Source organism: Gopherus evgoodei, chromosome 6, assembly GCF_007399415.2.
Source record: "Gopherus evgoodei ecotype Sinaloan lineage chromosome 6, rGopEvg1_v1.p, whole genome shotgun sequence".
Lineage (NCBI taxonomy): Eukaryota > Metazoa > Chordata > Testudines > Testudinidae > Gopherus > Gopherus evgoodei.
Window position 1 is genome coordinate 74,069,402 of NC_044327.1, and position 27,248 is coordinate 74,096,649.

Genomic DNA, 27,248 nt, shown 5'->3' on the forward strand with positions numbered 1-27,248 from the left:
ATGGTGAAATTCATCTGTGTACAAAAGGCCAGCACAAGGCCTCAGGGTCAGATTTTCAAAGGCATTTATTTAGGTGCCTAGTGGAATTTTTAAAAGTGCGTATACAGGTTCAGTGCCTAACTCTCACTGGAATCAATGCATGTTAGGCACCTATTCTTCTTAGGCCCTTTTGACAAACCCACTAGGCACCAAAATACTTTGGAAATCTGGCCCAAAGCACCACTTACATCTCACTTAAGCTCCCGAGGAAAAGGAGTAAGTTGTTCTTTCAGAGTATGACAATTAAAAATGATTTCTGGTTGAACTGGTGAAAAGTATCAATCTTTTGCTTTCCCTATGGCTGGAAAATGAAATCAAATCATACTTCATCACTCATCATGGCAATCACTTCCATAATTACCTGGCCATAATTATCTTGGCAATGACTTCCATAATTATTTTGGGATCCCCCCTAAAATAATGAAAATCTTAATTAGAATTTTTTAAAACTCTGGCAGTGCAGCATTCGCTCTAGCCAATGGAGAACCCAAAAAAGCCAGTCAGCCAAAATGTTTGATGTCAACCATTTACATACATTCACTGACTGAGGAGCTCCCCATGTCCCTAAGGGAGACTGAGGAAAGGGGACCATGGTGCAACAGAGGAGGAGGAGGAGGAGGAGAATCTCCCCTCAAGCTTCCCAAACTGTACGGCAGAAGGTGGCAGCTCACGCATATCTCCAAAGTCTCACAAGGAGGGGAGTAGCTAACTTTAACTCTGACCCAAAGCACAAACCCATCACTGTTCAGCAAAGTACTTAAACATGTGCTTAACTTCAAGTGTGTGCTTAATCACCACTGAATGAAGGCAACTAAAGCACATGCTTAAACATGTACATAAGTGCATTATTGAATTGGGCCCCAAGTACATATTTTGCATAGAAGTTATAGGCATATTAGTAGTCTATAAACTGGAAGAGTTTACATTTTGGGGAGGTGATCAAATCTGGAATAAAGCAAAAATTCAACTACACTAAATATTTGTGCAAGATTTCACACATAAAAACAGTGATTGTCTCATGGTTCACATACTTAGTGTCACCTTAGAGTCTAACAAATTTATTTGGGCATTAGATACAACTGCATTTGCTCTGATCCCTCAGACAGAGAAAAACACCTACAGGATCTCTAGCAAGTGTTCTTAAAACTACAACACCCTCTTGGTGAAGTGAAGAAACAGATTGACAGAGGCAGAAGGGTACCCAGAAGTCACCTACTAAAAGACAGACCCAACAAAGAAAGTAACAGAACACCACTAGCCATCACCCACAGCCCCCAACTAAAACCTCTCCAGCACATCATCAAGGATCTACAACCTATCCTGAAGGACAATCCTACAATCTCACAGACCTTGGGAGACAGGCCAGTCCTCGCTTACAGACAAGCCCAGCAACTACACACCACACAACAAAAACACCAACCCAGGAACCAAACCCTGTTACAAACCCCCATGCCAACTCTGTCTACATATCTATTCAAGGGACAGCATCATAGGACCTAACCACATCAGCCAAACCATCAGGGACTCGTTCACCTGCACATCTACCAATGTGATATAGGCCATCACATGCCAGCAATGCCCCTCTGCTATATACTTTGGCCAAACTGGACAATCTCTATGCAAAAAAATAAATGGACACAAATCTGATATCAGGAATCAAACATTCAAAAGCCATTAGGAGAACATTTCAAAATCTCTAGTCACTCAATAACAGACCTAAAGTGGCAATTCTTTAACAAAAAAACCTTCAACAACAGACTCCAACGTGAAGCTGCAGAACTGGAATTAATTTGCAAACTGAACACCATCAGATTAGGCCTGAGTAAAGACTGGGAGTGGTTGGGTCATTACAAAACCTAAACCTAATTTCCCCAGTACTAATTTCTCCTTACTGTTACTCACGCCTTCTTGTTAACTGTCTGTTATGGTCCACTCTCTTACCACTTCAAAAGTTATTTTTCGTCCCTTGGTATCCTGATGTTAATTGATTTGTCTCATTAGACTGACCTCACACTTTCCCACATCCTTTCATGTATTTATACCTGCTCCTGTATTTTTCACTCCATGCATCTGATGAAGTGGGTTCTAGCCCATGAAAGCTTATGCCCAAATAAATGTGTTAGTCTCTAAGGTGCCACAAGGACTCCTCATTGTTTTTGTGATACAGACTAACACGGCTACCACTCATACTTAGTGTCATCATTCAAGTATGACCACAAACCAAAGATCTTATTTGAATGTTTATATTCACCAAATGATCTTGTTAGGGAATAAACAACAATTAAAAGGGGATAAAAGTACCCTTCTGTAAAAACACTACATTGTTTTCAATACATCTGATGTTCACTTCCGGGCTCCAACCAGGGAAGAGTTTGAGATTGCCAAATACCTGAGATAAGATACTCTAGAAAAAATATTAGTGGCTCCTCCTACAAGGAGTGACATGAATGTGTTTGCATTGCAGTGAGGGGATAATGTAGAAAAATCCATGCTGGACTGTGATATCTGTGTAGCTGTTATGTAATAATCTGCAATAATTGTATGAGAACCACATGGGTCAGTGAGGGAGTCACTGTATATTTGAATTTCTTGTATGACTGTAGCCACCTAACTTATGCTGGGGGCTGGGGGAAGAATAAACAGACAAGCAACATCATAACTTCCTATATAAGAATACACACTTGAAAGACAATGGGACAAGCTGTTAGCTTCAAGGATCCTGTCTCTTCTGTGGCCAAAGAGTTGCAAACCTTGCTTTTCCAAAGCCGGGGTTAGCAGATCAAAGGGCTATAAACAGTTTAAAAGTGACTTGATTCCTGTGAAGGAGGAGCTGTCTAGGGAGATAGGCTGACACAGACAGGCTCTGTGGAGGAGTTAGAAAGAACTGGACTTTGCCAAGTAGAGGTCAGAGATGTGGCACAACTCTTGTGAATTAATTGTGAGAGACACAATTTCTAAGTAGAATTAAGGCTGACTCATGATCTCACGATAGCACTCTCAAATGTCAGGATTGTTTTTTCAGATGTGGCTAAGAGTTCTATCCAGAGATCATGAGTCAGCTAGTTTCGGGCAGCCAGGGCTCTCACTGTCAGCTGGATATGGGACCTGAGAGCACCTTAAAGGCTCAGAAACTGGAAGGGAAATAAAGCAAACCCACATTTAATTAAAAAAAAAATCCCTCTTGATTTTTAAGCCAATATCATGATTTTCGGGGGTCTGACTCATGATTTCCCAGTGGTGAGGGTTGGGAATATCGAGATATGTCATGGGCCTGACTGTTTTCTGCATTGCTTCTGAGGTTGCCTCTCTTTGAGGATCACTAGCAGGAAATAGTCTCAGGACAGCATGGATGCAGTTATGTCTGGCCTTGGCAAAGCGATACTAAGGGGAAAGGCTACTTAGGTCTCACTCATGGGCTCTAATCATTCAAAGTACTAACAATTTTCCTGGGAGGTAGATGAGCATTATTTAGATAAGGAAACTAAGAGGTGAAGTGATTTGCCAAAGGTCACACAGCAAATCATTGGTAGAGCCAGGAACAGAAACCAGGAGTTCCAGACTCGCGTCCCATGCTCATTCTTTCCAACCTCCCTGCCATGGGCTGCCTCTGTGTAATTAATTATAAATCTGTAATTGAATTACAAGATGTGATGGGAATAGACTTCACTAATCTGATTTCTTATGCTTTAATAAGGCACGTTATTTAATAAAGAATTGGTAAACAAGAGTTTGGGCTTTTTTTTTTTTAAACTGTACTGCCTCAGTTTAGTCTTTCCCTGTGGCTGTTCTCAGCAGAAGGCTACACCCAGAGTCTATGAAAGAAGATGCAGGGCTCTGCTAATACAGGGCCAGATTCTGCTACCTTTGCTCAGAGGGAATAATATCTTAGTCTGGGACCTAAGTGGGACTACATGTAGCGAAAGGTACTGTTCAATGAGAGCAAAGATAGAATTTTGTCTGCAAAGAAAAGAAATCACACCATCTGCCCTCCAGGTCATGTTAATAAAGACATGTAATATTCAGTACAATACCCAGCCTCTCTTGAGTATAAATATTCATCCACATCTAAAACAAAATTCTTATTCTGTTCATTCAAGGTAATTTGGAATTTGTATTGCTCTGTTTATTGTATTGTTGCTCTGTGCTCTGTCCTGCAATTAGCTGATATCCCACAGCCACAAAAGCTGTTTGGAAACACGACAATGTCTAACCTTTCAAAATACATCTAATGCACATAACAGAAAAACAATCCCTGGAATTAATGAAGCTGTAATAGGTGCAATGAAAGGAATGAATTGAATTACGATAACATTGTTAGCAATAATTGAACCAATGTTATAAAAATGAAAAGTCAGCCTGTGCTTTAATAGCATGGAGATTTGTGAGGCTCTTGTTCTAGAACTCTTCTTTTAGGATTTTTGCTTTGTTGTATTGCGGCAAATTATAAAGCAGTTCATAGGATACTGCATTTCCTGATGTATCTTTGTCTTCCAGGAAAAACTAGTGAGGAGGATGAGGGAAGCAAGCAGGGAGGATGAGGGCTTCAAGTTTTCAGGTCTCTTTCCTTTAACTATGATGAACACTTTTAAAAGATGATCCTTTTAACCATGATGGCAGTGAGCTGCATTTCCAGATGAGAAAAACACAGAAAATGACCAATGACTATTAGTTAGCTACTTGCTCATACATTCTGAGTACAAATAAATGTGGAGGTGACATTCTATCACCACATTGAATTTAGTCTTTGGATTCATTAAACCCCACCCTCAACAAGTCAAACTTCTGGAATCTGTACTGTCCTGGGAATAGGACAGTGAGCTGTCAAATCTGTAATTTTCATTTTCTTTTTGTTAGACTTTTATACTGACTGGAAAGAGAATGCTGTGCTTGACTACATCCGCAAAAGTGAAGATAACACTGGATAAATTACAGAGGCGTGTTGGTGCATTTGCAAAGGACAATGCAAGTAGCTAATCCCATCCATATGGTATCAAACAACTCAGAATGTACTAAACGCAAATGCATGCTGCTTTCATTATTTCCCTTCTGCAGTATTAATATTGAACTATAAGCTAAATTATACCACTTGCCATAATATTGGCTTCTTTGGAACACCACAGGAGAGATTAATAGGCAGTGTTATGATAGCCCAATTTTCTTTATCTGTGCTTGGTAGTTAAGTCCTCATTCCAGTTGATAATACAGGATCATCCCTTAATGGAGAACAAAGAGTGCTTTCACCTACCTATGTATTTTTCCTACATTTATCTTCAGTTGTTTTAAGAAGGCATGCCAGGTTTAAAGTCCCACAAATTGCTACCAGGATGCCTCAGAGGATTTTTAATCTTTTAATGGAGCTACATATCCAAACACTTAACAGTCTAGGAGAAGGAGTTCACATCCCAGCATACATACATCAGGATGTTCATCTTACTGTATAGAAATTATTGTCTACCATCATGCATTCATGTCCATAAGAAAGTGAAGTTTCCCATGATGTTGTCTGGGATAATCCCTTCAGACAAGAACAAAGTTTCCTTAGAATCACTTGATGCCCATGCATTCAGCTGATTTACATCACAAGAAGAAAATGACACAAACTTGTGTCTTTCTAAAATATATAAAAACCCTTGTCTTCAACAAGTCTGAAAATTAGATACTACATGAATCATCATGTTCCGTACCTCATTTACTAAAGACATTACTGACTGAGAAAATATCTGCAGTTTAATTCCACATTTTTCCTAATATAAGGCCCATATTGTTAGCATTTTTTATTTTACCTAAGGTTCTACAGCCCCAAGTATGGCCACAACTGCAAATTAGAGCGATCAAAGAAACAGCCCTTTGCAGGTCGGTTTGCTTTCTGTCTGATGGACAAAGAGGCTGGTTCAGTCTTCAGATCTTTGGTTTAGTTTGTTTCAGGTGCCAGAGAGGTCCCATTTTAAAACATCTATTTAAAAGAGAGTTCCCTGGGTATCAGTGATAACATACTTAAAATTTAATCAAAGCTAAGGAAAAATTGCCATTTGACACAGCAGCAAGGAACATCTATGATAATGGTCCCTTCATAGGAGTTTTAATCCCTGCATCCGTGTTGCTGCAACTGTTGATTGGATTCATTCCATGATGTTGGCATGGAGCTTTTTCAAAACTCAACAATTGCACATTCCTTTTTGCAAATTCTGGGAAAATATACTGATTTTCTTGGCATACTCTATAATTTACATTGCTACTAGAACTGGAAAAACTTAAAAGGAACCATATTCTATCAGAAATGTAATTTCACCAAAACCGAAACACTTCACAAAATTGGAGATTAGCTGGGATTTTGTTTTGGAAGAAAAATGGAAAAAAGTTCTGACAATGTTGAAAACATCCTGTTTTGCCATTTTCAGAATGAAACATTTCATATTTTCTTTCGAAGTCCTTTTATTTTGTGTTATAATATAATATAAAAATTAAAAATCAAAATTTTTTTTTTATTTTGCCAAAAGTAAACATTTCAATCACTTTCAAAACAATTTTTTTTCCAGAGTTTTTCTTCATGGAGATTTTCTAAATTTTTGGTTTTCATTCCTGGTCATAACAAAGCCAAATTTCAAAAACTCAAAATCCTTTGAGAAATGGATTCTGTCCTACACACAGCCCTAAATGCTACCAAAGATTTGAGAGTGCCTGGTTATCTGAGCACAAATATCCATGCAAAGTATAAAGAGAAACACAGTGGTAATAATGTTCACCACAGATTGGTCATTGTAAATATGTGAAAATTACAAGTTCTGTGCAATAGAACTGAAAAGTCTATAAAAGTGACCTTTTAAAGACCTTTCGATTAGTGCTAAGAATACTAAAGTACATGCATTTAAAGAGCACTATGACAGAAGTGTTTATTTCATTGGTGAAATATACACTACCCCTATGGATATGCTGAACAATAATTAAATACAGAAGCATATTCTTCTATTATACTGTGCAGTACACTATTATGCTGAATACTGTCACCTGTTTTCCAGGATAGCTGGCATGCCAGGAGCTGCTCAGAAGGACAATAAAGTGCAAGTAAGAGAGTGCAAAGACAACAATCTGAAACTATTTTACTGTATTCCCAGAACCAAGGGAAGTGATAATCCCAAGGCAAGTCCAGGAGGATGGTCTTAAGGTACTAAGGAAATCAGGGTTCAGTTTCTGGCTCTGTCATAGACTTCCTGTGGGACTTTGGGCAAGTCACTTAGGGCCTAATCCAAAACCCACTGAAGTCAGTGGGAAGACTCCCTTTGACTTCAGTGGACTTTGGATTGGAATCATAATCTTTGAGATTCAGTTCCCCATCTGTAAAATGGTAAGAATCATATTATAGGTCTTCTCTGGACTGTAATCTGTATCAGAGGAGTGCTACTACTACCTTCTAAAGTACAAAATGAGAAATAAGGACTGCACAAGACTGATTCCTAAACAAAGTATATCAAAATAATTCTATTTCACAGTGCTTTTCTGAACAACTTGGAAGAGTCACTTGATCTTGTAAAATGAGCACAGTTCTGCATTGCTGGATGCTAGGCACTGCAGTGACACAAGCTGTATAACTTCCCTCAAGGATTAATGTCTGATAAATATAAACTATAAATGTATGAATCAATTCCATCTGTCTTCCTAATAAAATAAACTGAACAATCCTTTCTGGGCCTTGGTACTTACATAAGACTGCTCATTGTCCACATCCAGCATTATTCTACAACCAGAAGTATTTCAAATTGAAGTAATACAATCTCCACCAAAAGGCTGGCTGTCATCTGTACGCAATGTCTGCTTTCCTCTAATGGGCTGCATGCTTTTTCTAGGATTCCTCTAAGTAATAAATAGAAGAGTGGTGTGTTTTAGGAATGAATACATGTCACAACATTTGGATTTTCATACTCATGAAATGCAGCAGATCTGGATTCAGGGAAACTTACCTTTTGCTTTCATAGAATCATATAATATCAGAGTTGGAAGGGACCTCAGGAGGTCATCTAGTCCAACCCCCTACTCAAAGCAGGACCAATCCCCAACTAAATCATCCCACCCAGGGCTTTGTCAAGCCAGGATTAAAAACCTCTAAGGAAGGAGAGTCCACCTCCTCCCAAGGTAACCCATTCCAGTGCTTCACCACCCTCCTAGTGTAAAAGATTTTCCTAATATCCAACCTAAACCTCCCCCACTGCAACTTGAGACCATTACTCCTTGTTCTGTCATCTGCTACCACTGATAACAGTCTAGATCTATCCTTTTTGGAACCCCCTTTCAGGTAGTTGAAAGCAGCAGTCAAATCCCCCCCTCACTCTTCTCTTCTGCAGACTAAATAATCCCAGTTCCCTCAGCCTTTCCTCATAAATCATACTGGGTCCTTCCATCATGTGGCCAAGGAAGATAAGTCTCTTTCTTCCTCTCTTACATGATCAAAAGAGGCCCAGGAGTTCATTTCCTTTCACTTACTTCAATCATAGGAAATCATTCTCTTTTCCCCCATCCTTCATGATCTGACATAAACACAGCAACTCAATCTCCACTCTCATTGGGTCTTTCGAACTAGGGAGTACAGTGATTGGCAGAACTAGTGGAGCACACCATTAAATGTGTTTGAAGCTCTCAGCTCCTCCACTCCTGTCATAAACAGATAGCTAAGGGTTAATGTTCTTTTACCTAGAAAGGAGTAACCTGAAACACCTGACCAGAGGACCAATCAGGAAACAAGACTTTTTCAAATCTAGGTGGAGGGAAGTTTGTGTGTGAGTCCTTTGTTCTTGTCTTGTGTCTGTTCCTCTCGGCTATGGGAAGGATTTTTCTGTCTCCTGCTTTCTAATCTTCTGTTTCCAAGTTGTGAGTACAAAGATGATAAAACAATAGGGGTTATTGTTTTTTTTTCTTTTGTATTTACATGTGTGTAGTTGCTGGAGTGTTTTGAATTGTGTTCTTTTGAATAAGGCTGTTTATTCATATTTCTTTTAAGCAATTGACCCTGTATTTGTCACCTTAATACAGAGAGACCATTTTTATGTATTTTTTCTTTCTTTTTATATAAAGCTTTCTTTTTAAGACCTGTTGGAGTTTTCTTTAGTGGGAATTCCAGGGAATTGAGCCTGTAGCTCACCAGGGAATTGGTGGGAGGAAGAAGTCAGGGGAAATCTCTCTGTGTTAGATTTACTAGCCTGACTTTGCATGCCCTCTGGGTAAGGGGGAAGAGATATTAGATATCTCAGTACTAGTATTTTCCAGGACTGGAAACGGAGAGGGTGGAGTCCCTCTGTTTAGATTCACGGAGCTTGCTTCTGTGTATCTCTCCAGGAACCCAGGGAGGGAACACCTGGGAAGGAGGAGGGGGAAGGGAAATAGTTTATTCCCCTTTGTTGTGAGACTCAAGGAATTTGGGTCTTGGGGGTCCCCAGGGAAGGTTTTTGGGGGGAACAGAGTGCCCCAAAACACTAATTTTTTGAGTGGTGGCAGCTTTACCAGGTCCAAGCTGGTAACTAAGCTTGGAAGTTTTCATGCTAACACCCATATTTTGGACGCTAAGGTCCAAATCTGGGAATACGTTATGACAACCCCCAAAGAGGATATTCCACCAGAAAATGCTCCCAGATAGTACTGGAAAGGGGTCACTCAGACATCCATGAAAACATTGCCCAAATCCAGAATGACGCTCTCAAAGAATCAAAGATGTTGCTTCAGCCCCAAATACTGCAAAGTTTGTAACATTCAAGCTTTAGGCCTGTGCACATTCCCAGTATCTTTTAAACAGCACATTCAGTCAGAGAATTTGTGGCCAACAGTGTCTTGTGTCCTTCTGTGTGACACTCACAGTAGGCTTCAAATATATTTCTTTACCTTGGGTATTTATAAAGCAGTGGGCACCATAGTGATTTGGCTAGGATTTAGGGGTCGGGGGTGCGTGCATGCGTTCATGTGTACTTAGCTGTGAAAAGCCTATTGAGTGAGTTGCACCATATGCCACACTACACACTTGTGTGCTTTTAATTTTAAATGGGTTCAGGTTATCAAATATAAGGCTGAAAATCACAAACAGCTGGTAGCCTACAAATGGTAGTCTACTAGCTATTATCGTTGGGTAGTGGGAGGTTAAATATACAGTAAAGACATTTTACATCACTGACAATTCTAGACTCTCAGTTTTTAATATAAATATAAAATGTTCATGTGCCATTGTAAGCCTTCTGTATTTGCTCCATCCTACATCCCCCAGGTGCTGTAATCTGTTACACATCTAGGTTTTGCTTTGTGGAAGTTTTCTGCTCTTAAACACTCTTACTCACTCTCAGCAGTAATAGTAAGAGGGAAAGTACACATTCTCCTCTTCAGAAGTATATTTACCTCTGTGTTAAAATTGCAGAGAGGATAGCTCTTAAATAAGATATAGGTTCTCTGGTGTCAAGCTGCTTTTAAAAAGCCTAGAAAAGAAGAGCAAAGGCTGCTATAGATCTTATCCATGGTTTGCAGAATCCATCACAAAGAGACTCACAACCAAGTTTCAAATTCAAACGTAAAGGTGGTGGTGACCCATTCTTTTGGAATATATACCCCGTGAGGGATCTGAGTTGAAATTCCCATCTCCCAGGAATGAGAGAGCTGCAGAGGCAATGGTTAGGGTGCATCTTGAATCTCTCTCAGGAGACACTCTTTGGGTATGTCCACACTACACAAAAAAGGGGGAGGAGTGTTATTGACATAATCCCAAATATTAGCTGAGTTATAGCTATAGCTCTAAATCAAAGGGTTCCTATGCTTAGAAGCCATACAGAGAGTCCCCTGCTGAAAGTAGACTTGTGCTCTATCAATTTTAGAAGCCAGTAATAATAGTAATACTAATTATCCAAGTGGCTGAATGGATCTTCCCTTTACGTCTTTTGGATGACTGTCGTCAAGGACAAAGAGAACTGTTTTTACCAAGTTCTTGCTGCTGTCTGAGGATACCCAAAAGATCCATTCATTCATTCATTATTTTATATAACTTATTTTTCCCTCCTGCAATTACTAAAACAGAGAGATACTATGATTAGCCACTTGGGTATTGCCCAGCATGGCTAATACTTGGGGCAAAATGCACCTCCAGTGCTTTCCTGGATGTACAGATACAGTCTTTGAAGTGCTGACTTTAGCACTTGAAAGAATGCTATTACATCCTTGCACCAAGGTGGCAGCAAGAAAGAAAAGCAACAAAAAAAAAGGGTTTTGTTTTCTTGCCAGCAGTCCCCTATGTTCTTGGAAGGTGAGATTCAGTCATTTGTCAGTTTCATCAGTGTCATTATTGTTAATTATTATTATTATTACTGGCTTTTAAAAATGAAATATATCACTACATTTTGCAAACTCCCTAGTCTATCTTTGATTAACACTCTTGACCACAAAAGTTACAGTGAACATTTATTCATTATAGCAGGTGCTGGTAAGGACCACTGTAATTAAAATTGCTAGACACTTTCCATTTTCACCTCACCCCAACCCCCACTGTTTTTCACAAACTCTTAGCTCTCCAAAATATTGACTCTTGGGACTGAAATTTTCCATGCTGGGCCTCTGCATGAAGGTTAATAGTTCTGGAAAATTTGAGCATAATCCATTCAGCCATTTTGAGTTATGGAAGAATGAAAAAAAAAAACCTTCCCTTTTTTTTTTTTTTAACTGAATCTTTACATTCTTATAATTATCCACAGCCTTAAAGGAGCCTTAACCAATCTTAAGGCCTTAGATCAGTTTCAACTATAAAACAGATTCACATACAAAACAAAAAAAGGAAGAGTCTTGGAGGAGAGGTGGCTAAAATGTTGGACAATTTATGCTGCCTAATCTTGCACTGAGAACTGCATGGGCCAACTCCTGTATCTATGACAGTCCTACTGAATTAGCGGCCTATGCAAGGTCCACCCAAATGTATGCACTTGTAAGAACAAGGCCTTAGCCAATGATGCTAAATAGTACTAGGTGCCCTTTGGCTGAATGGTGCCTCTTTTAGAACTAATTTTTTTTTCTTTCTTTCTTTCTAGGAAATAAAGTGCAAAAATATGCATAAAGCAATTTTAAGGTTGTAGTGTTAAACACTCAAAAGTCAGAAAATGTGAAGGCCATCTTTGAATGCACAGCCTTAGCTTGGCCTCTCTGTATGCATGTACATATATTACAGTAATCTGACATGTTGAATCATTGTTATGGACAGTGGCCACTCACACTTCACCACAAAATCTCGATAAATTTGTCTAAACCTTAACCTAGAGGCAGAACACTGCGATCCCTAGCACCATACTAAAGCGTTGGTTCAGTTCCAGTTGAGAGAGGTGAGTTCTATTTATTGAATTACCACACACTTCCTAAAACATCTACATATGTTATATTGTTTAACAAAAGATGGGAGTTTTGCGCACAGGAGAGAAAAAAATGAGAAGGAGAGAAAAATTAGACAATCATAAATCAATATCCCTAGTTGCTTATGGATTAGTATTTACAGTTTATCAAATGATGAAAACAAATACTCAAGTATGTCATAAAGTGAATATCAAAAGGATAATGAATGAATATTTTAGTTTTCTTTACATTGCTAGTTAAATTTATGTCTGATTCTGCAAGGTGCTAAGAACTCTTGTGAAGTGGGAGCAACTTCAAATGTCAATGGGAGCTGTGGGTCTCTGGTATCTCACAGAATTGGGCCTACTGTGAGTTGTAACTCAGAGACAGACACAATCACTCTTCCAACAGGAAGGTATCATAAGTGAAAATTACTACTTGCAGGCCAGTTGCTCACCCATCCCTCATCATAAACCATTTTCCCTTGTGGGATTAAATTTAGAAAAGATAAACAACTTCAACTACGGCCAGAAGTGAATAGGGAAAGCTGTTGTGTACTAACATGAATGACAAGATAATGTCCACTATGATCATAAACTGTATGGAACCAGACCTATGCCCACATAGCACTAGATACAGGTACTGTGATCCTGAACAGTGAACCTACAAGAAATGCAGAGCAATAAAGGGGTTAACAAAATAGCATTTTCCCTTGACATGCACTCAGCTCTTATCAGAGAGCAATCTTCACGAGCCAGGATTTTGGGTGCTGTAAAAAGATGGTTGTTAGCGTGTGAGAAATTACAATGAATTTCCATAAGGCTGGAAGCCTTGTATCAGAGTATTAACATGACTGAGACGTGCATATCATTTCTGGACTAGCTTCAAAGAAAATGTATGATTCAAAAGCAAAGCACAGTTTGTTTATTGTAAAATAGATGCTGGGCTTTACAGATTGAAAATGTTCAAAGAAAATAGTTTTTTATGTTTTGAAAATTAATGTATTAATCATGCTCTTAAGGTTATTGTAAGATAAATACTTCATGATCATACACGTGTTTTTGATATATGGCTTAATTAAATCACAATGATTTGTAATACAAAGATGCCAACGAATATGAAACGAGCTCCATTTTACTTAGAAAGGTCATTCTTTTTTCCCCTGATTAAAACTCCTAATAAAATTACAGCAGCTATGTTTTTCATCAAGGAAGTAGTTAAACAACTAATTTTTATATAAATACATTCCATATCAATTCAATAAATTAGAAAAAAACAAGAATAACCTAGTTAAAATGCAATTCAGAGGAAACAGTGGGCGGATGACTATTTACATGAGAAAGCACAGACTAAATGAGCCTCATAAATTATTCACGGCTAACCAATAGAATTTAGGGGATCAGATCTCTTTAGAAATTAAGTGAGAGCTACTGGCAGAGAGACTCCATTTTTTTCCCACCAGAGCTGACAGGAGAATCTACTTCAAACATCCTAATGAATATCAGTCCCACATCTGCTTGTGAGCAAGGCCAAGATCACCTTAAAAAGGAATCCGTGACAAATCACTCTGTCATTTGTGCCAGTAGTCGCTGTCCTAATATATTCCCTGCCTTCTGAGGCATAAAATACAAAGGATTCAGTGATGAGATCAAGCAGCAAAGGAAATATGTGCTCATTATGATTTTTTTTTTGTCTGTTCTATGCATTATTTTCCCTTTTTTGCACCCGAGTTAATTAAATCTTTTCCTGTAAAAGCCAGACTCCATTTCTGTCAACTGCCTCTTTTTTTTAAAAAAAGGTTCAGTTGCCTTGCACACACCACAGATTTCATTCTCATCTCTCCAGCAGTTCTTCTTCTCCAAATGGGGAAAGAGAGGAAATGACACTCTTTCATTCCTGCTTTTTGTGCCCAAACAAAGGCAATTATGTAATTTTCATTTTTCACATGTAATGTCAAGACCTTATTAAGTTTAATTTAGATTAATAAAATTGGAGCCAAGGAAAGGAAAGCTGCTCTCATCATAAAGGGAAACGTCTCAGGAGCTGGCCTCTTTTCCTCCCCCAACTTTACCACATCTTGTCCTATACTGGCTGTTTCAAGCTGAGAAGTAAGCTAATGGGGAGGAATTAGGCCCTTTTCTATGGCTGGATCCCACAAGGCACAGAGCTCTTCAGTGCTGATCCAGCAAAGCATGTACAATTCTGGCAACTGCGCATACAAATCAGGTGTTTGTGTGAATATATGGGTTACGATGAATTCAGTTGGTTATTTACATCTACTTGGGTGGAAAATTACAATAATTATGCATATAAATATGGCATGGAATTCTGTATGCAGTTTTAAAAATCAGCTCTTTGTGATCATGTTCTCTCCTCACCCAAATTTCAGAAGGTTTTCCGAGATGGCTCAGCATCTGAAGTATGTCTTTATTTTAAATTATCTCCTATCTCTTCTGATAACGACTATGGCTTCATAAAGTAAATCAGTGCACTGCTGTCATTTTGTTTCTCCAGAGTCTGAAACAATTATCTAGGACCAGGTCACAAATAAAGGAAGATACAAAGTGAGGGGTCAAATTAGCCACCGCTTTTGTTAAATAATAAAGTGAGCCAAATCAGCCAAACCTAAGCAAGGTAGGATGTCCTGGCTAAAAATGACGTAGACCATTGTGTGCATGGTAATCTGCACCACAGCAGAAACCAAAGGCACTATTCCACTGGGATGAGCAACCATTGGTGAAGTCCTACCCTTGGGATGTGTTACCCTGGCAAAGATGCAGCCTGATATACTGGGCCTTCATGCAGTCATGTCCCTCCATTTGATGTACCTTACAGACGCCAGTAGCTTGAATCCCTCAATGTGTGCACATGGCATAAATGGATCACTTTACCACATGAGGTTCTTTGGGAGTTCCAGGTTTGATTGAACATAACATCAAGGGAACAGTAACAAAACTGGCTGGTTTTGTAGGGTACCTGGCAAGTTTCACTATCCCCACTCTACCCACAAGCAGCTCCTGGCACACACTCTTTCCCTGTTGATGTTTTCTGGGAGATGACACAGTGATCTGTATCCTCAATTCCCCCTACAGACTTGTCTGGTTTCAGCCATTACTTTGTATCTGATACCCAGGAGTCAAAATTGGTGTTTTGAAATGGAGGGTTGTGACATGGAGGATTGAGGGCATGATGATTTACACCTCTGAATTTTAGACTTTTTCCATTGTGGCTCATAATAGCACTGTAATGGGTACTGGGTTGGACATGACTTTTGGGAAGGCTGAGGGTAAATTTCCTTTTTTGCCTACCCACAGTGACCGAAGTGTGGCTCTGGAGTCTTATGGCGCATGGCATCAGTCTTATCTGCAAACAATTTGAAGGGGAGATGCTCAACAGTCATCTGAACCTCCTTTGGCAGTCCCAAAAGATGCAGCCACATCACTCACCACATCACGACCGCTGTGGAGATCGAACAGGATGCAGTATCCATGGCATCTAGTGCAGTTTGGAGTTCTCTTTTTGCCACCAACTGACCCTCCTGTGTGATGGCCTGAAATTGGTCTCTGTGTGACTCTGGAAGGTGATCAATAAAGTTGTTGAGTTTGGCATAATTTGTGCAAATGTATTTGGCCGTTAGCACTTGGTAGTTTGCAATTAGAAATTGCAAAATCATGGAAGAGTAAATCTTTCTCCCAAACAAGTCCAGTCTCTTCCAATCCCTATAGTAAGGGATGGATTTCGAATAGTGCTGGTGGCCACAGGATTTCACTTTATCCACCACAATGGAATTAGGTGGAGGGTGGGAGGAGAAGAACCCTGAGTTTTTGGTGGGGGCATAATACATTTTGTTAGCCTCTGTGCACATCTGTGCAGCCAATGCTGTTGTTTGCCATATGAATCTTACTGGGTCCAAAAGCACCTCATCAATACGGAGGGCAATCCTTGAGGAGGAAGTAGTATGTAGAATGTCCAGCAGTTTATGGTGGGTGTCCCGCATCTCGAGAGGGATTTGTACTGAATCCCCTATCATCTTTTAAAGGTCCTGAAAGGACCTTAAATTGGCTGCTATGGACCGAGGAGGGGGCATTACGGCCTTATCTGAAGAAAAGGAAGAAAAATGAGTTGGTGTTGTGGTCTCCTCTTTTGGCTCAATCTCCTGCTGTTTGGAGATTTCCTTAGTAGGCTCTGAGGCTCTAGATCAGCAGTTCTTAACCCATGGTCCAATTAGCACATAGCTGCAGCCCAGCTGTGTGCTAAAGGCTGTGGGGCTGGGTTACCAGCTGCCTGGCCACCCTGTGCCTCAGGGTCCAGGCAGGGTCTGGGGCTACCTGCATGATGGGGTCTGCGGCTGCCGCTCTGCCGTCCAAGTTAATGAATAAGCTCTCACTTCCTGTCTTTCTGACATTTGACTGGCACCAAGACATAAAAAAGGCAAAACCAAAACACTGGTCTTTTGACTAAGTTTACTCTGTTACGTCTATTACAGCCAGCGAATTAATCACACTTGTGAATTCACAGCAGCTCACTTGAAGTGGTTCATGTAATCATTGCAGAACATTTGCTTTTGGTAGAATAGAGAAAAATGACACAAGCAAATATTTCAGTTATTGCATTCCTGTCTGCACCCATCCCAACATCCGGGCTCTTTGGAAAGTTAAATGCTCCAATGGACTTCCGATCTTACTAGTACTATGAGAAAGGAAGGAAGAACAGTAATAGAAATATAACAAAAATACTACATCTGCAATTTCAATTTTTCACTCACCAGAAAATAAAACTTTATAATCTTTAGAATTAACAAAAAACAGATTTAGAATAAAAATATAATAATATCAAATTTTAAAAACAGGAAACATTACACACTCAATTCTGACTTATTTACATTGTTGTTCTCAGTAAAGTAAGGCTCTCCAAAACTATTTGTTATCAGTAAACATTGTGAACGCAGTCTTTTCCCCTTGCATATATAGTAATTAGGGGCATTCAAGAGTTTTATCATTCACGTGAGCATGGGAATCTAGAGAGATTTTCTTTCAACACAGATGCCAAGTTAAGTAAAAACAAATTTATAAACATTTGTCATATGGTTGTGGTCTGTCAAGTCCACTATATGTTTTTGGTAATGAAACAAAACCAAGCCTGGTGCCAGCGATTTATTTTTTTAGTCATTCTATAATCTTCAGAAGGTGTAAAAACACATCTGTGATGAAACAGAGCATACATCCAGCATAACATTAATACAGTCCATGTGCTGAGTGAAAATATTACCTCTTCAAAAGCTATTCATTCTCATTTAACACCAGCCCTCCATATCTGTCCTTCTGGTTTCATGCATTCTAGCATGAATACTAAGGACCTGATCCAAAGCCCATGGATGGGAATTCTTGTCATTGACTTTAATGAGCTTCGATCGGGCCCCCTATGAGGTTTCCAGCATCATTTACAAGGTGTTGAGTACCCTCAGTCCCCTTGACTTAATTCTTTTCCCAACACCTTGCAGGATTGCCCCTTGCCCCTGGAGTTTATCATAACACAGAATATTACAAACTAGCTCAGACCATTTTTGAAGAAAAAGATATTGAAGATAAAGTGATGGTTAATCTTGCCAAGGTGGCCTTGCAGTGGGCTTCACGCTCTTACTCCTGTGGGAGCTCTTCCCCTTCTGGTGAAGGGCTAACCCCCTAGAACTCTGCTGCTGCAGCTTTGCTGATGAGTTGCTGGATGCATCTGCCATCACAGACACATGTTTGGGCAAAAGACTCTCACTGTGTGGAGGAGGCAGGGGTGTTGAATCTGGCACTAGGTTATCTTTTGAAATCTTATCCAAGCCGCTTGCAGCTTCTCCTCCTGCACTCCCCCCCCCTTCAGACTTTGTAAAATGAGGAATGGATTCTGCTTTCTTCTCTTTTCATTCCTTTCTTAAGCTCTGAAGGTTTTCAAAGGCCAAAGCCAGTTCAGTTTGTAAGGTTTCCATTTCACTGGCTGCTTTATCCCATTGTTCCCCACAGTCTTTGAGTGAATGCTCCAAAGAGAGGAAGAATTCTTTTCCAGATCTTTATGGGGCCTCATCACCTTAAGAGATAACAGGGCAGTGAGTTAAATTACAACAGACATTTCACATCAACAGGAATAATCAGGGAGATTTATAAGTGCCAGTAGTCGCATTAAAGTATAAAAGCATAAATCAGTAGTAGTTTTGACATGGCTTGGAATGTGTCAGTAAAGCTTTAAATCTCTTGTCCTGTGGATCACCTGGTTCTTTGCAACATGTGGTTCATCATTCATCTAGAAAAGCTAAGACTGACAATGCAGTGTGTTAGAGAAAGTATTTCCCCCTCTACCAGAAATCAACAGCGCCTGTGTGTAGTAGTCACTAGCCTTCTGCCAAAGATGCCTGAATGCTACTCCCAAATTGGTCAGACAAGTTGCTTTCAGATTATGTAAGCCACTCCCTTTCTCCTTCTCAGCAGTTGTCTAAAATTCAGATTTTGTATTCCCATTAGACTGTCAGCCCACACCTTGGCATTTCAACACTAATCTAGAGTAGCCACAATGGAAACCATCACTGATTATGCATGTTCTTGTTAATTCACAGTTTAGATTCAATAATGAAAAATGGTATAAGAAAGTCAGGGTTATGGAATTTCTTCCTTTTATAAATCCAAGTCAAGGTGCCAGTGAGAAGTAGCACTTTTCCCTTTTATAAGTTTGTCTTTTTATTGTTATACAAATCAGATACAAAGGCATAGACATTGTTATACAGTAGAACTGTGCAGAACTTTTTCCTTTTCCTCCTGGGTTTGATGCCAAGACTATTGGTTAGACACTGCAAAGTTTAAAGCTTCTAACTGATACAACAACATATGATAGCACTGACTTTCTTTTTTAATAAGGTTATGTTTGGAAAGGTACAAAAAAGAAAGTATGTAAGAATCTACTCATTTTTCATCCCCTGCACAGAGTTGAACTTCTGCAAGATCTATAACTGTCTGCTTCCGAGATCCTAGACAGAAACAATCCATCCCCTTTGTGGAGAAGACAAAGGAGAGAGATTATAGTCAATTTAAGATCCACTTATGATCTCATCCTGCACCATCCTGTCCTACCAGGATGTGGCATTTTGGGGAAGTTTTCTTCAAGTGATTTCACTGTCAATTGACAGTGGCCTCACACCTCAGCCGAATTAGGGCAATAAAAATCTAAAGTGTAGCTTATATGGGATGATAAATAAACCTGATGTAGGAACGTAAAAGCTCCTATACCATCAACTTCCTTGCAGCCAGTGTAAGATGCATGATTGGGGCTTTCCCTCACCCTGGTGATCCTTGACTGAGGTGTGGTCTAGAAGAATGAATAGAAGACTAGAATCCAGGGACTCAAGTCTTGCTGTGTTATGTGGGGGAGAGACCTCTATATTGATGCAAATATAATATTAATCAAATGGTTATATCTTATTTTTAAGTCATTAATATTAAATAAAGGTGCAAACAAGTTAGTAAACTACAAGAATGTTCTAGCCAGGATGCTTGGAAATATAAAACATATTTTTAATTTGTAATGTTACAAAATGTTAAAGCTTATTAAAGAAATTCCAGAAGGTTTCTGCTCCGATCTCCCAAAGACAAGCAAATATCAAGACGACAGACCATGTGAGACTTTAAGGTGTTAAGTCGAGGCCTAATTATGTTGTGTTCTTAAAAACTTTAGAGAAAAATATGTCAAAATTTTTAAACTTTTATTTCTTAAGTAATGAATAATTATTTTTTAAACATTAAAAAGATGAAAACCTTTGTAAAATGCAGACTTGCAAATACGTTAGCTAAATACAAAACTACTAATATAATTCCTGATGTTATTGCTATGTAAATGGTAAAATGCTTTATGTACCGCTTGGAATCTAATGACCTAGCTAAACTAATGTAGGAAGTCATTTAAGTACAGACTATTTATATTACTGGGGAACTAATGATGTACTGACAGCACACACACAAAAACTAACCAATTCTGGAAGATGAGTATCACCTCTCCAAAGTCATCAACTTTAAATAATTTAAGATAAAGACTTTGTAAGAGTTATTTCATTTTAAAAAACTATTTTGAAAACTTTCACATAAAGAACGGGAGTGTTTGGATTTTTTTAAAAGAGAATTTTATTTCTTCTCAAACTCTAATAAAACTGAAAGATTATTTCAAACTGGACTGAATAAAAAAGAGTTAAAACAAACTTTAAAAGTTGTCTGGATCATTACTGCCACAAGAAAAACAAAGGCAATTAAAGAAATGTTGCATATTTATTAAACAGAATATCTAGGCATATTTAGGAACTGAAAGTGCCACCTAAGCCAACCCTAAAGGCATAAAGCCAATGAAAGGGTGACAGTGATCAATTTACAACCTAAACAAGCCTAGAAGAGGTGTGCTTTCCTATAATCTCAGGAAAACAGGAAGGATAAGGGTTAAAAAAAAAACTCTGTAAAGTGAGCTACACACACACACACACACACACACACACACACACACACACACACACCTGCTCCAACACAGCATTCCACAAGCAAAGTGCCATAAACAAATTAACAAAAACAGAGAAGACTCAAGATGAAAGCAACCCAAAGAAAAGCTCCTTAAAATGTCAACATGGATTAGTGAGAGGAAATTAACTAAAATAGTGCCAGAGGATTAGATTTGCAACTCTTGTAATGATTTTCCTGGAATATTAAAATGCTGCTGTAATTTAAAAGACTAACAGTTTCTCCTGAAACACCAAATGATTGGACCATGTATTTGGAGAGGAGACAGGGACTAAACATTGGTAAACAGTGAACCAGTGGAATGTAAAATTCTTAATATTCGTAACTGGAGTTTCTTAAGACAGCTCCTCAAATGGCTTTTTTTAGGTAATTAATTTAAATATGTTCTTCAATTTCATAAGATTTAGTTAAGATTGCTTACTTTGCCAACTATAAACTGGCTGATTATTTATTAATAACCAACAGGTTCCCCTCCCCTGCACAAAATTATTTTGCCCATTGTAACACTATACACCATATTCTTCATGGAAATATTGTTATAATATAATTATAGCATGATCATCATATGTTTTGTGCAAGATAAGGCATGTGAGATATCATTGGAAAGATTATGATTTGCTAAATATGATTATCCCATTTGTAAGCATGTATCATTTTTGTATCTAAAGTTAGGAATATTGACTATACATCTGTACTACAAAAGTATTTGCACCTGGGGAACACCCACCAGAGAGAATACAATCAGTCTGGCTGGTTAGCTGAGGACAAGTCAATGGACCATTAGGGAGAACGATAGGTCTTTGAAGATGCTAATCTCCCACCTTCCTAGGATGCTACAAATGGCTGCTTTGACACTGCAGGGTCCTGTAATCATGTCACCTGGTACTGGACTCCATGATAGAATACCAGTATTTTTCCACTGAGGGAGGGAGGACCACACCAGAAAACAAAAGGTTCCTGCCATATGTAAAACCTATTTAAGGCAAAAGGAGGGACATTATCAGTGGTCGTTCTTCCCTGAATCCCCACCCAGGATGACTGTTGTGAACATCTAAGAAACAAAGACAAGCGGGGGAGAAGGACTGAGCCCAGGCTGGGAAGGTGTCTGGCCTGTCAAAGAAATATCTGGAGTTTTAAGCTGCAAGCAGGAGCAGCTTGCCTTCAAGAATCTCTGCAATCTGCCTGAAACATTTAAGGTGAGAAATTACTACTTGTAACCAATTTCTTTAGTCTATTAAACTTAGTTTGCGTGTTTATTTCATTTGCTAGGTAATCTGCTTTGATCTGTTTGTGATCCCTTATAATCTATCTTCTGTAGTTAATAAACTTGTTTTTGTTTTCTCTAAAACCAGTTTGTGGAATTCATAATTGGGGGTGGGGGGGGGACAAAAGCTGTGCACATCTTCCTCCACACTGAGGGAAGGGGCAAATTTCATGTGCAGTGCACAACAATCCAATTTTGGGTTTATACTCCAGAGGGGATGTGCACTGGAGTGCCAGGCAACTCCCTAGCTGAAGCCTATCCATGCAGTGCTGATTTCAGTATCTTTGTCTTGCTGCAGCTGGGTGTGTCCCTACCTGTGTGAGTGCTGGAGGAAGCTTGAGGGCCTGACTCAGCAGGGCAGTGTAAGGGAGCCCAGGCTGGTGGAACAGACTGGCTCAGTGGCACCCCGGGGGGAGAGGGGGTAACCTATCACACCCATCTATAAACGTTCTTAGTTGTCTAAGAGTATACTAAAGAATGGATTCACAATAATTTTGGAAAATAATAGACTTTGATCTAAACTTACACACATTCACAAAAATTCATGCATCCCCAGAGGTGGTTCACTCTCAAGGATGTAATTAATCTCTGTTAAAGTTCTCCAAAGAGATGTACAGAAAAGACTGTAATGGAACTCACCAGTTTATTTGCCTGTATTTTGTCATTTGTGTTGTGTTGTTCAGGGTTTTCTTTTCCTTTCTTTAATAGTAAAATAGCCATGGTTAATAATTATGATTATTTTGCTTGGTCTTGATATGGCCTTCCCTAAGGAACGTAAAATAATCCCTTGACTAAATAGTGGGAGCCACTCCCATGAGTTGGCATTAAGAGAAACAATTATTAAGAGCTGGCCGACCATTTCTTGTTTCTCTAAACTAAATATTTTTACTAATTTTTTCAATAAATTTACTTGGTGTCCAAAAATTTTAAAGTATCCCTTCCAACTGCACACTGACCTTTCAATGTCTCTATAACTCAGTATCCCCATTTGTAAAACCAGAATAATGATACTTAAATTACCTAATTCAGATAGGTGAATATTAATGTTTGTAAAGTGTTACAAATGTGTGAGCATGTAAAATTCTGTGTAAGTGTTAAGTAGCTTTGCCATTAACATTCATCTTATTTCTCTACCATTCCAGTGTCTCAGCATCTACTCTCTCAGCATTTGACTGAACATAGATGCCTTCTTGATTACTGCAGAATCAACACTGGAGGGGCAGGCAGTGTAACTGGCCACTACATCCCATATGCAGCCTTTGTTACTTTTAAGTCCTCTTATATTACCACAGAACTGATACTTGTTGCTGTTGATGCTCACACTACTTTGCAAATGAAAAAGGCCCGGTTGGTATAGTTCTGTATATTTTGGAGAGAAGAGATATATATATGCTGCAAAGCCTCAACAACAACATTTAGCTGTTGTATAGTTATCTCCAGTAGCATGACTGTTAATCTGGTGCCATTTGGGGTTAGTGAAGCCCAATAATGAAGAAGGAACCACTGTTTTTGAAGTGGGCAAGATAAGATTAATGCCGGGTACCAGATCCTGTATCCTTCACACTGTTTTGCCAATAGAAATCTAACTTAACCTGCCCAAAGACAATCACTTCAGTGATCCAGACAGATCCTCCAGTGGCATACCGCAGATGTAAGGGCTCTTTTGCTACACACCTTCCCTGGAACAGAGGAAAGAATATATGCCCAGAACTCCCCAATGCAAGTCCAAACATGGCCTGTGAATTCAGCTATGTATATACTACAGCCTATGTCACTCAGGGGTATGAATAAACCATCCCTGACATACATTACTCCAACATAAGCGCTCGTGTGCACAGTGCTTTGTTGGCAGAACTTCTCCCACTGACATAGCTTCTGCTGCTCACAGAGGTGGTATATTATGCCGACCAGGCAACTCTCTCCCATCGGCATAGAGCTGCACTACTGTACGTGTAGACATGTCCTAACTGACTGTGCCTTGACATCAGGTTCTTAACTGCAAAAGTCCATACATTTGTGGATTCAAATCACAAACACTGCACTTTAAATGTAGTTTTTGGCTGTGGATTTGAATTTCTTTTGACATAGATTCAAATGTTTGCTAACTGAAGCTCCATCTGATACCAAAGTGAAACAGATAAAGAATTTTGAGATAGAAAACAAAGCCAAAGGTGACAAGTGTTGCTAAAATGAAAAGAAAACATGGTTTAGTTGCTCTAATTTCCAATCAGTTACAGTACATTACACAGCTGCCATACCAATCAGCTATTACAGAAAGAAAAATAAAATCAAGCACTATACATAGATGAGCAAAGCTACAGTGAATGTCAGAAAGTAGAGATGACAGGCATAACAGGGTCCCTTATTTCTTGTTTTTGGAAGAAATTGATAAAGCCCCGCTTGAGCACTCCCTGTCAAGTTTCTTGGATGAAGTTGGCAAGGCAGAAGTTGAACACAGCTGTGGGAAGTCTTCAGAAGTATCATGAGATGCTATAGAAAATGATCATTAAGAGGGTGCTATCCTGAAATAGAAGGGCCTGGGCCCTTAAGTCCCCTTTGTGCCCCTATCCAACACAAGGGAATCCTCAGCCATAAGCATCGACTCTGTGGGGGCTCCAGGGCATAAGCACCCACAGAAAAAAAATAGAGGGTGCTCAGGACCCACCAGCCACAGCTGTTCAATGGGACTCCCTCTGAGCTGCTGGCAGGAGGTGCTCGGGGAAGGGCATAGCGCAGTGAGTGGCAGGCAGTTGGAGAGGTCTAGGGGGAGGGGACGGAGTTGGGGCGGGGTCTCGGGGTGGAACGGGCATGGAGCACCAACCAGGAAAAATAAAAGTCAGTGCCTGTGTCCTCAGCAGAGCTATAGCTTTGTGTCACCTGCTCTCCACCCCACAATGTCCTCAGCCTACGGACTATTCCAGGTCATGTCAAGGACCAGAGTGTAGCTATGGAGACACCTCTGCCTCTTTCACTTTCATCTGCATTGAATCTGCACTCAGCACAGCTGAGAATCTAGTCTTAAGAATTATAAAGTGATTTTATAGCAGCCTTTCCATACCATCATGAAAATTTACCAATTCCAGCACAAAGTCTAATTGTCCACTCTTTACCGTTAGGTCAAATGATTGGAGGGTAGGGAGGGGGAATAGGTGTTTCAATAGCCAGTCAAAAGATAGGCTAAACACCATGATATGTGAGCAGTTTTCTACAGAACAATATATTTTATCTATCCACCCCAGTACTGGAGTTCATTTGATCTCTGCTCTCAACTGCACTGATACTCACTACATATATATCTGCAGGGTGCTATTTTAAAGGTCCGGTTACGACCTTTCTGGAAAATTAAAACTTAGAGCCCTAATCCTATAATGGAGGAACACTCCTATTTCTGCACATAGCCCCACTGAAATCAATGGAGCCCCCTGCAGCCAGACCCCTACATCCATGTGCAATCAATTTCAGGACTGGGTTTTTTGTGCATCTTTCTTTATTTAGTCCTTGAGACATTGAGATGGACAGTTCTGCATTTATTTTCTGAAATGTCCAATGTTCAACAAAAATCTAGATGCCAAGGGTCTCTCAAACCAATTCTAAACTAATCTATGTTTCTGCCCACTACACAAGAGCAAAACTTCCTGGCAATAAGTCAATTCGGCTGTCAGTATATCTTGAAAAACAATATGTCATTCCAGGTTTTGTTTTTATAACAATGGCCTTCACAAAATCTAGTCTTTATGCCTCTGATATATAACAGTGCTATTACTATTTATGAAATGTGGCATATGGCACTAAGTATAATTTTACGTCCTGTTATAAAAATGTAGTAACAATAATATACTAAAGAATAAAAAGCTATATCCTGTGCTCCTTACTCAGTTTTGAATTAGGAAAACATACTCAAAAATTGAGTACGAACTTCCAGATTTGGTGCAATAAAAGTGAGGATATAAATGTACCGTAAACTTGAAAAAAATGCCACAGTTTAAATGTGGACACAGTCATCTGACAAACTCAAAATGAGACACTCATTGTTAAAGCTGACTTGAGCGTTCTCCCTCTAATGCTGCTTTCACCAACTTTATTCAAATATAATTGGAATGTTCATGTTGGAATTCTAACAAGAAAGGAACCAAACAGCTGCCAGGTTGTTTTTTTTTTAGAGATAACAATACATGGCCTTGATATAAACAAAAAGAGTGCAAAGCTGTATTACACTGAGAACTTCAGGAGGTTGACCAATTTTAACCATACTGCCAATCACAGAGTTTCTAGTGTGGAAAAAAAATCTACTGTTATTTCACCTTTTCTTTAGGAAGTTAAGTGTAGATGAAGTTAGGTAGCGAAGAGCTCAGTTGCAAGATGGTATAATTTGTGTGGCTTAGAAGAAAAGTTTTTTGGGTTTTTTTTTTCTGACGTATTTACTCATGAACCTTTTGCCTAGATGCAGTATCTGGTTTTCAGTGAAAACCAGCTTGCACCCTGGTTTGCAGCTGAGTTGAGAAAGACACAAAGGGACAAAATGACTTGCTTTTTCACACACAAATCCTGCTTGTGCTATGAATGTGTAACCTGTTACTAGCATGGGTCACCCTAAATATTTTGTGTTGGCACACAATGTTATTAAAACTTGCTTAGTGACCATGGCAAGCTAACAGTATTTCACCAAGACCCATGCCTATCTTCCATAACCAGTTCAGCTCACTAGGTTTTCCAGGGAAGACAGGACCCCCTTTTAACTAGTTTGGCCAGTACCTCTTCCTCCATGCTCTCTGTGCAACAGGACATCCCAGAGTGCACTGTCCCAGTGTTGCTATGTGCATGTCTTCTGGATATTCTATTCCCTCTTACAGCAGTATGGGATAGTTTTCATGATATTCTCAGAATGCATTGATACAAATACAATTAACCATTGTGATAAGTATGGACATATAAACATGATTGTGATGTCAGAAAAGCATTTGTGTGGATACAAAATGAACCATATTACTAGCAGGTGGTTAAGATGACCTTGTCTCTAAACAGTTATAAAGCCAATGTTAACATCCTGTACACATGACTTGTTCTATATCTGAGCCAGTAGT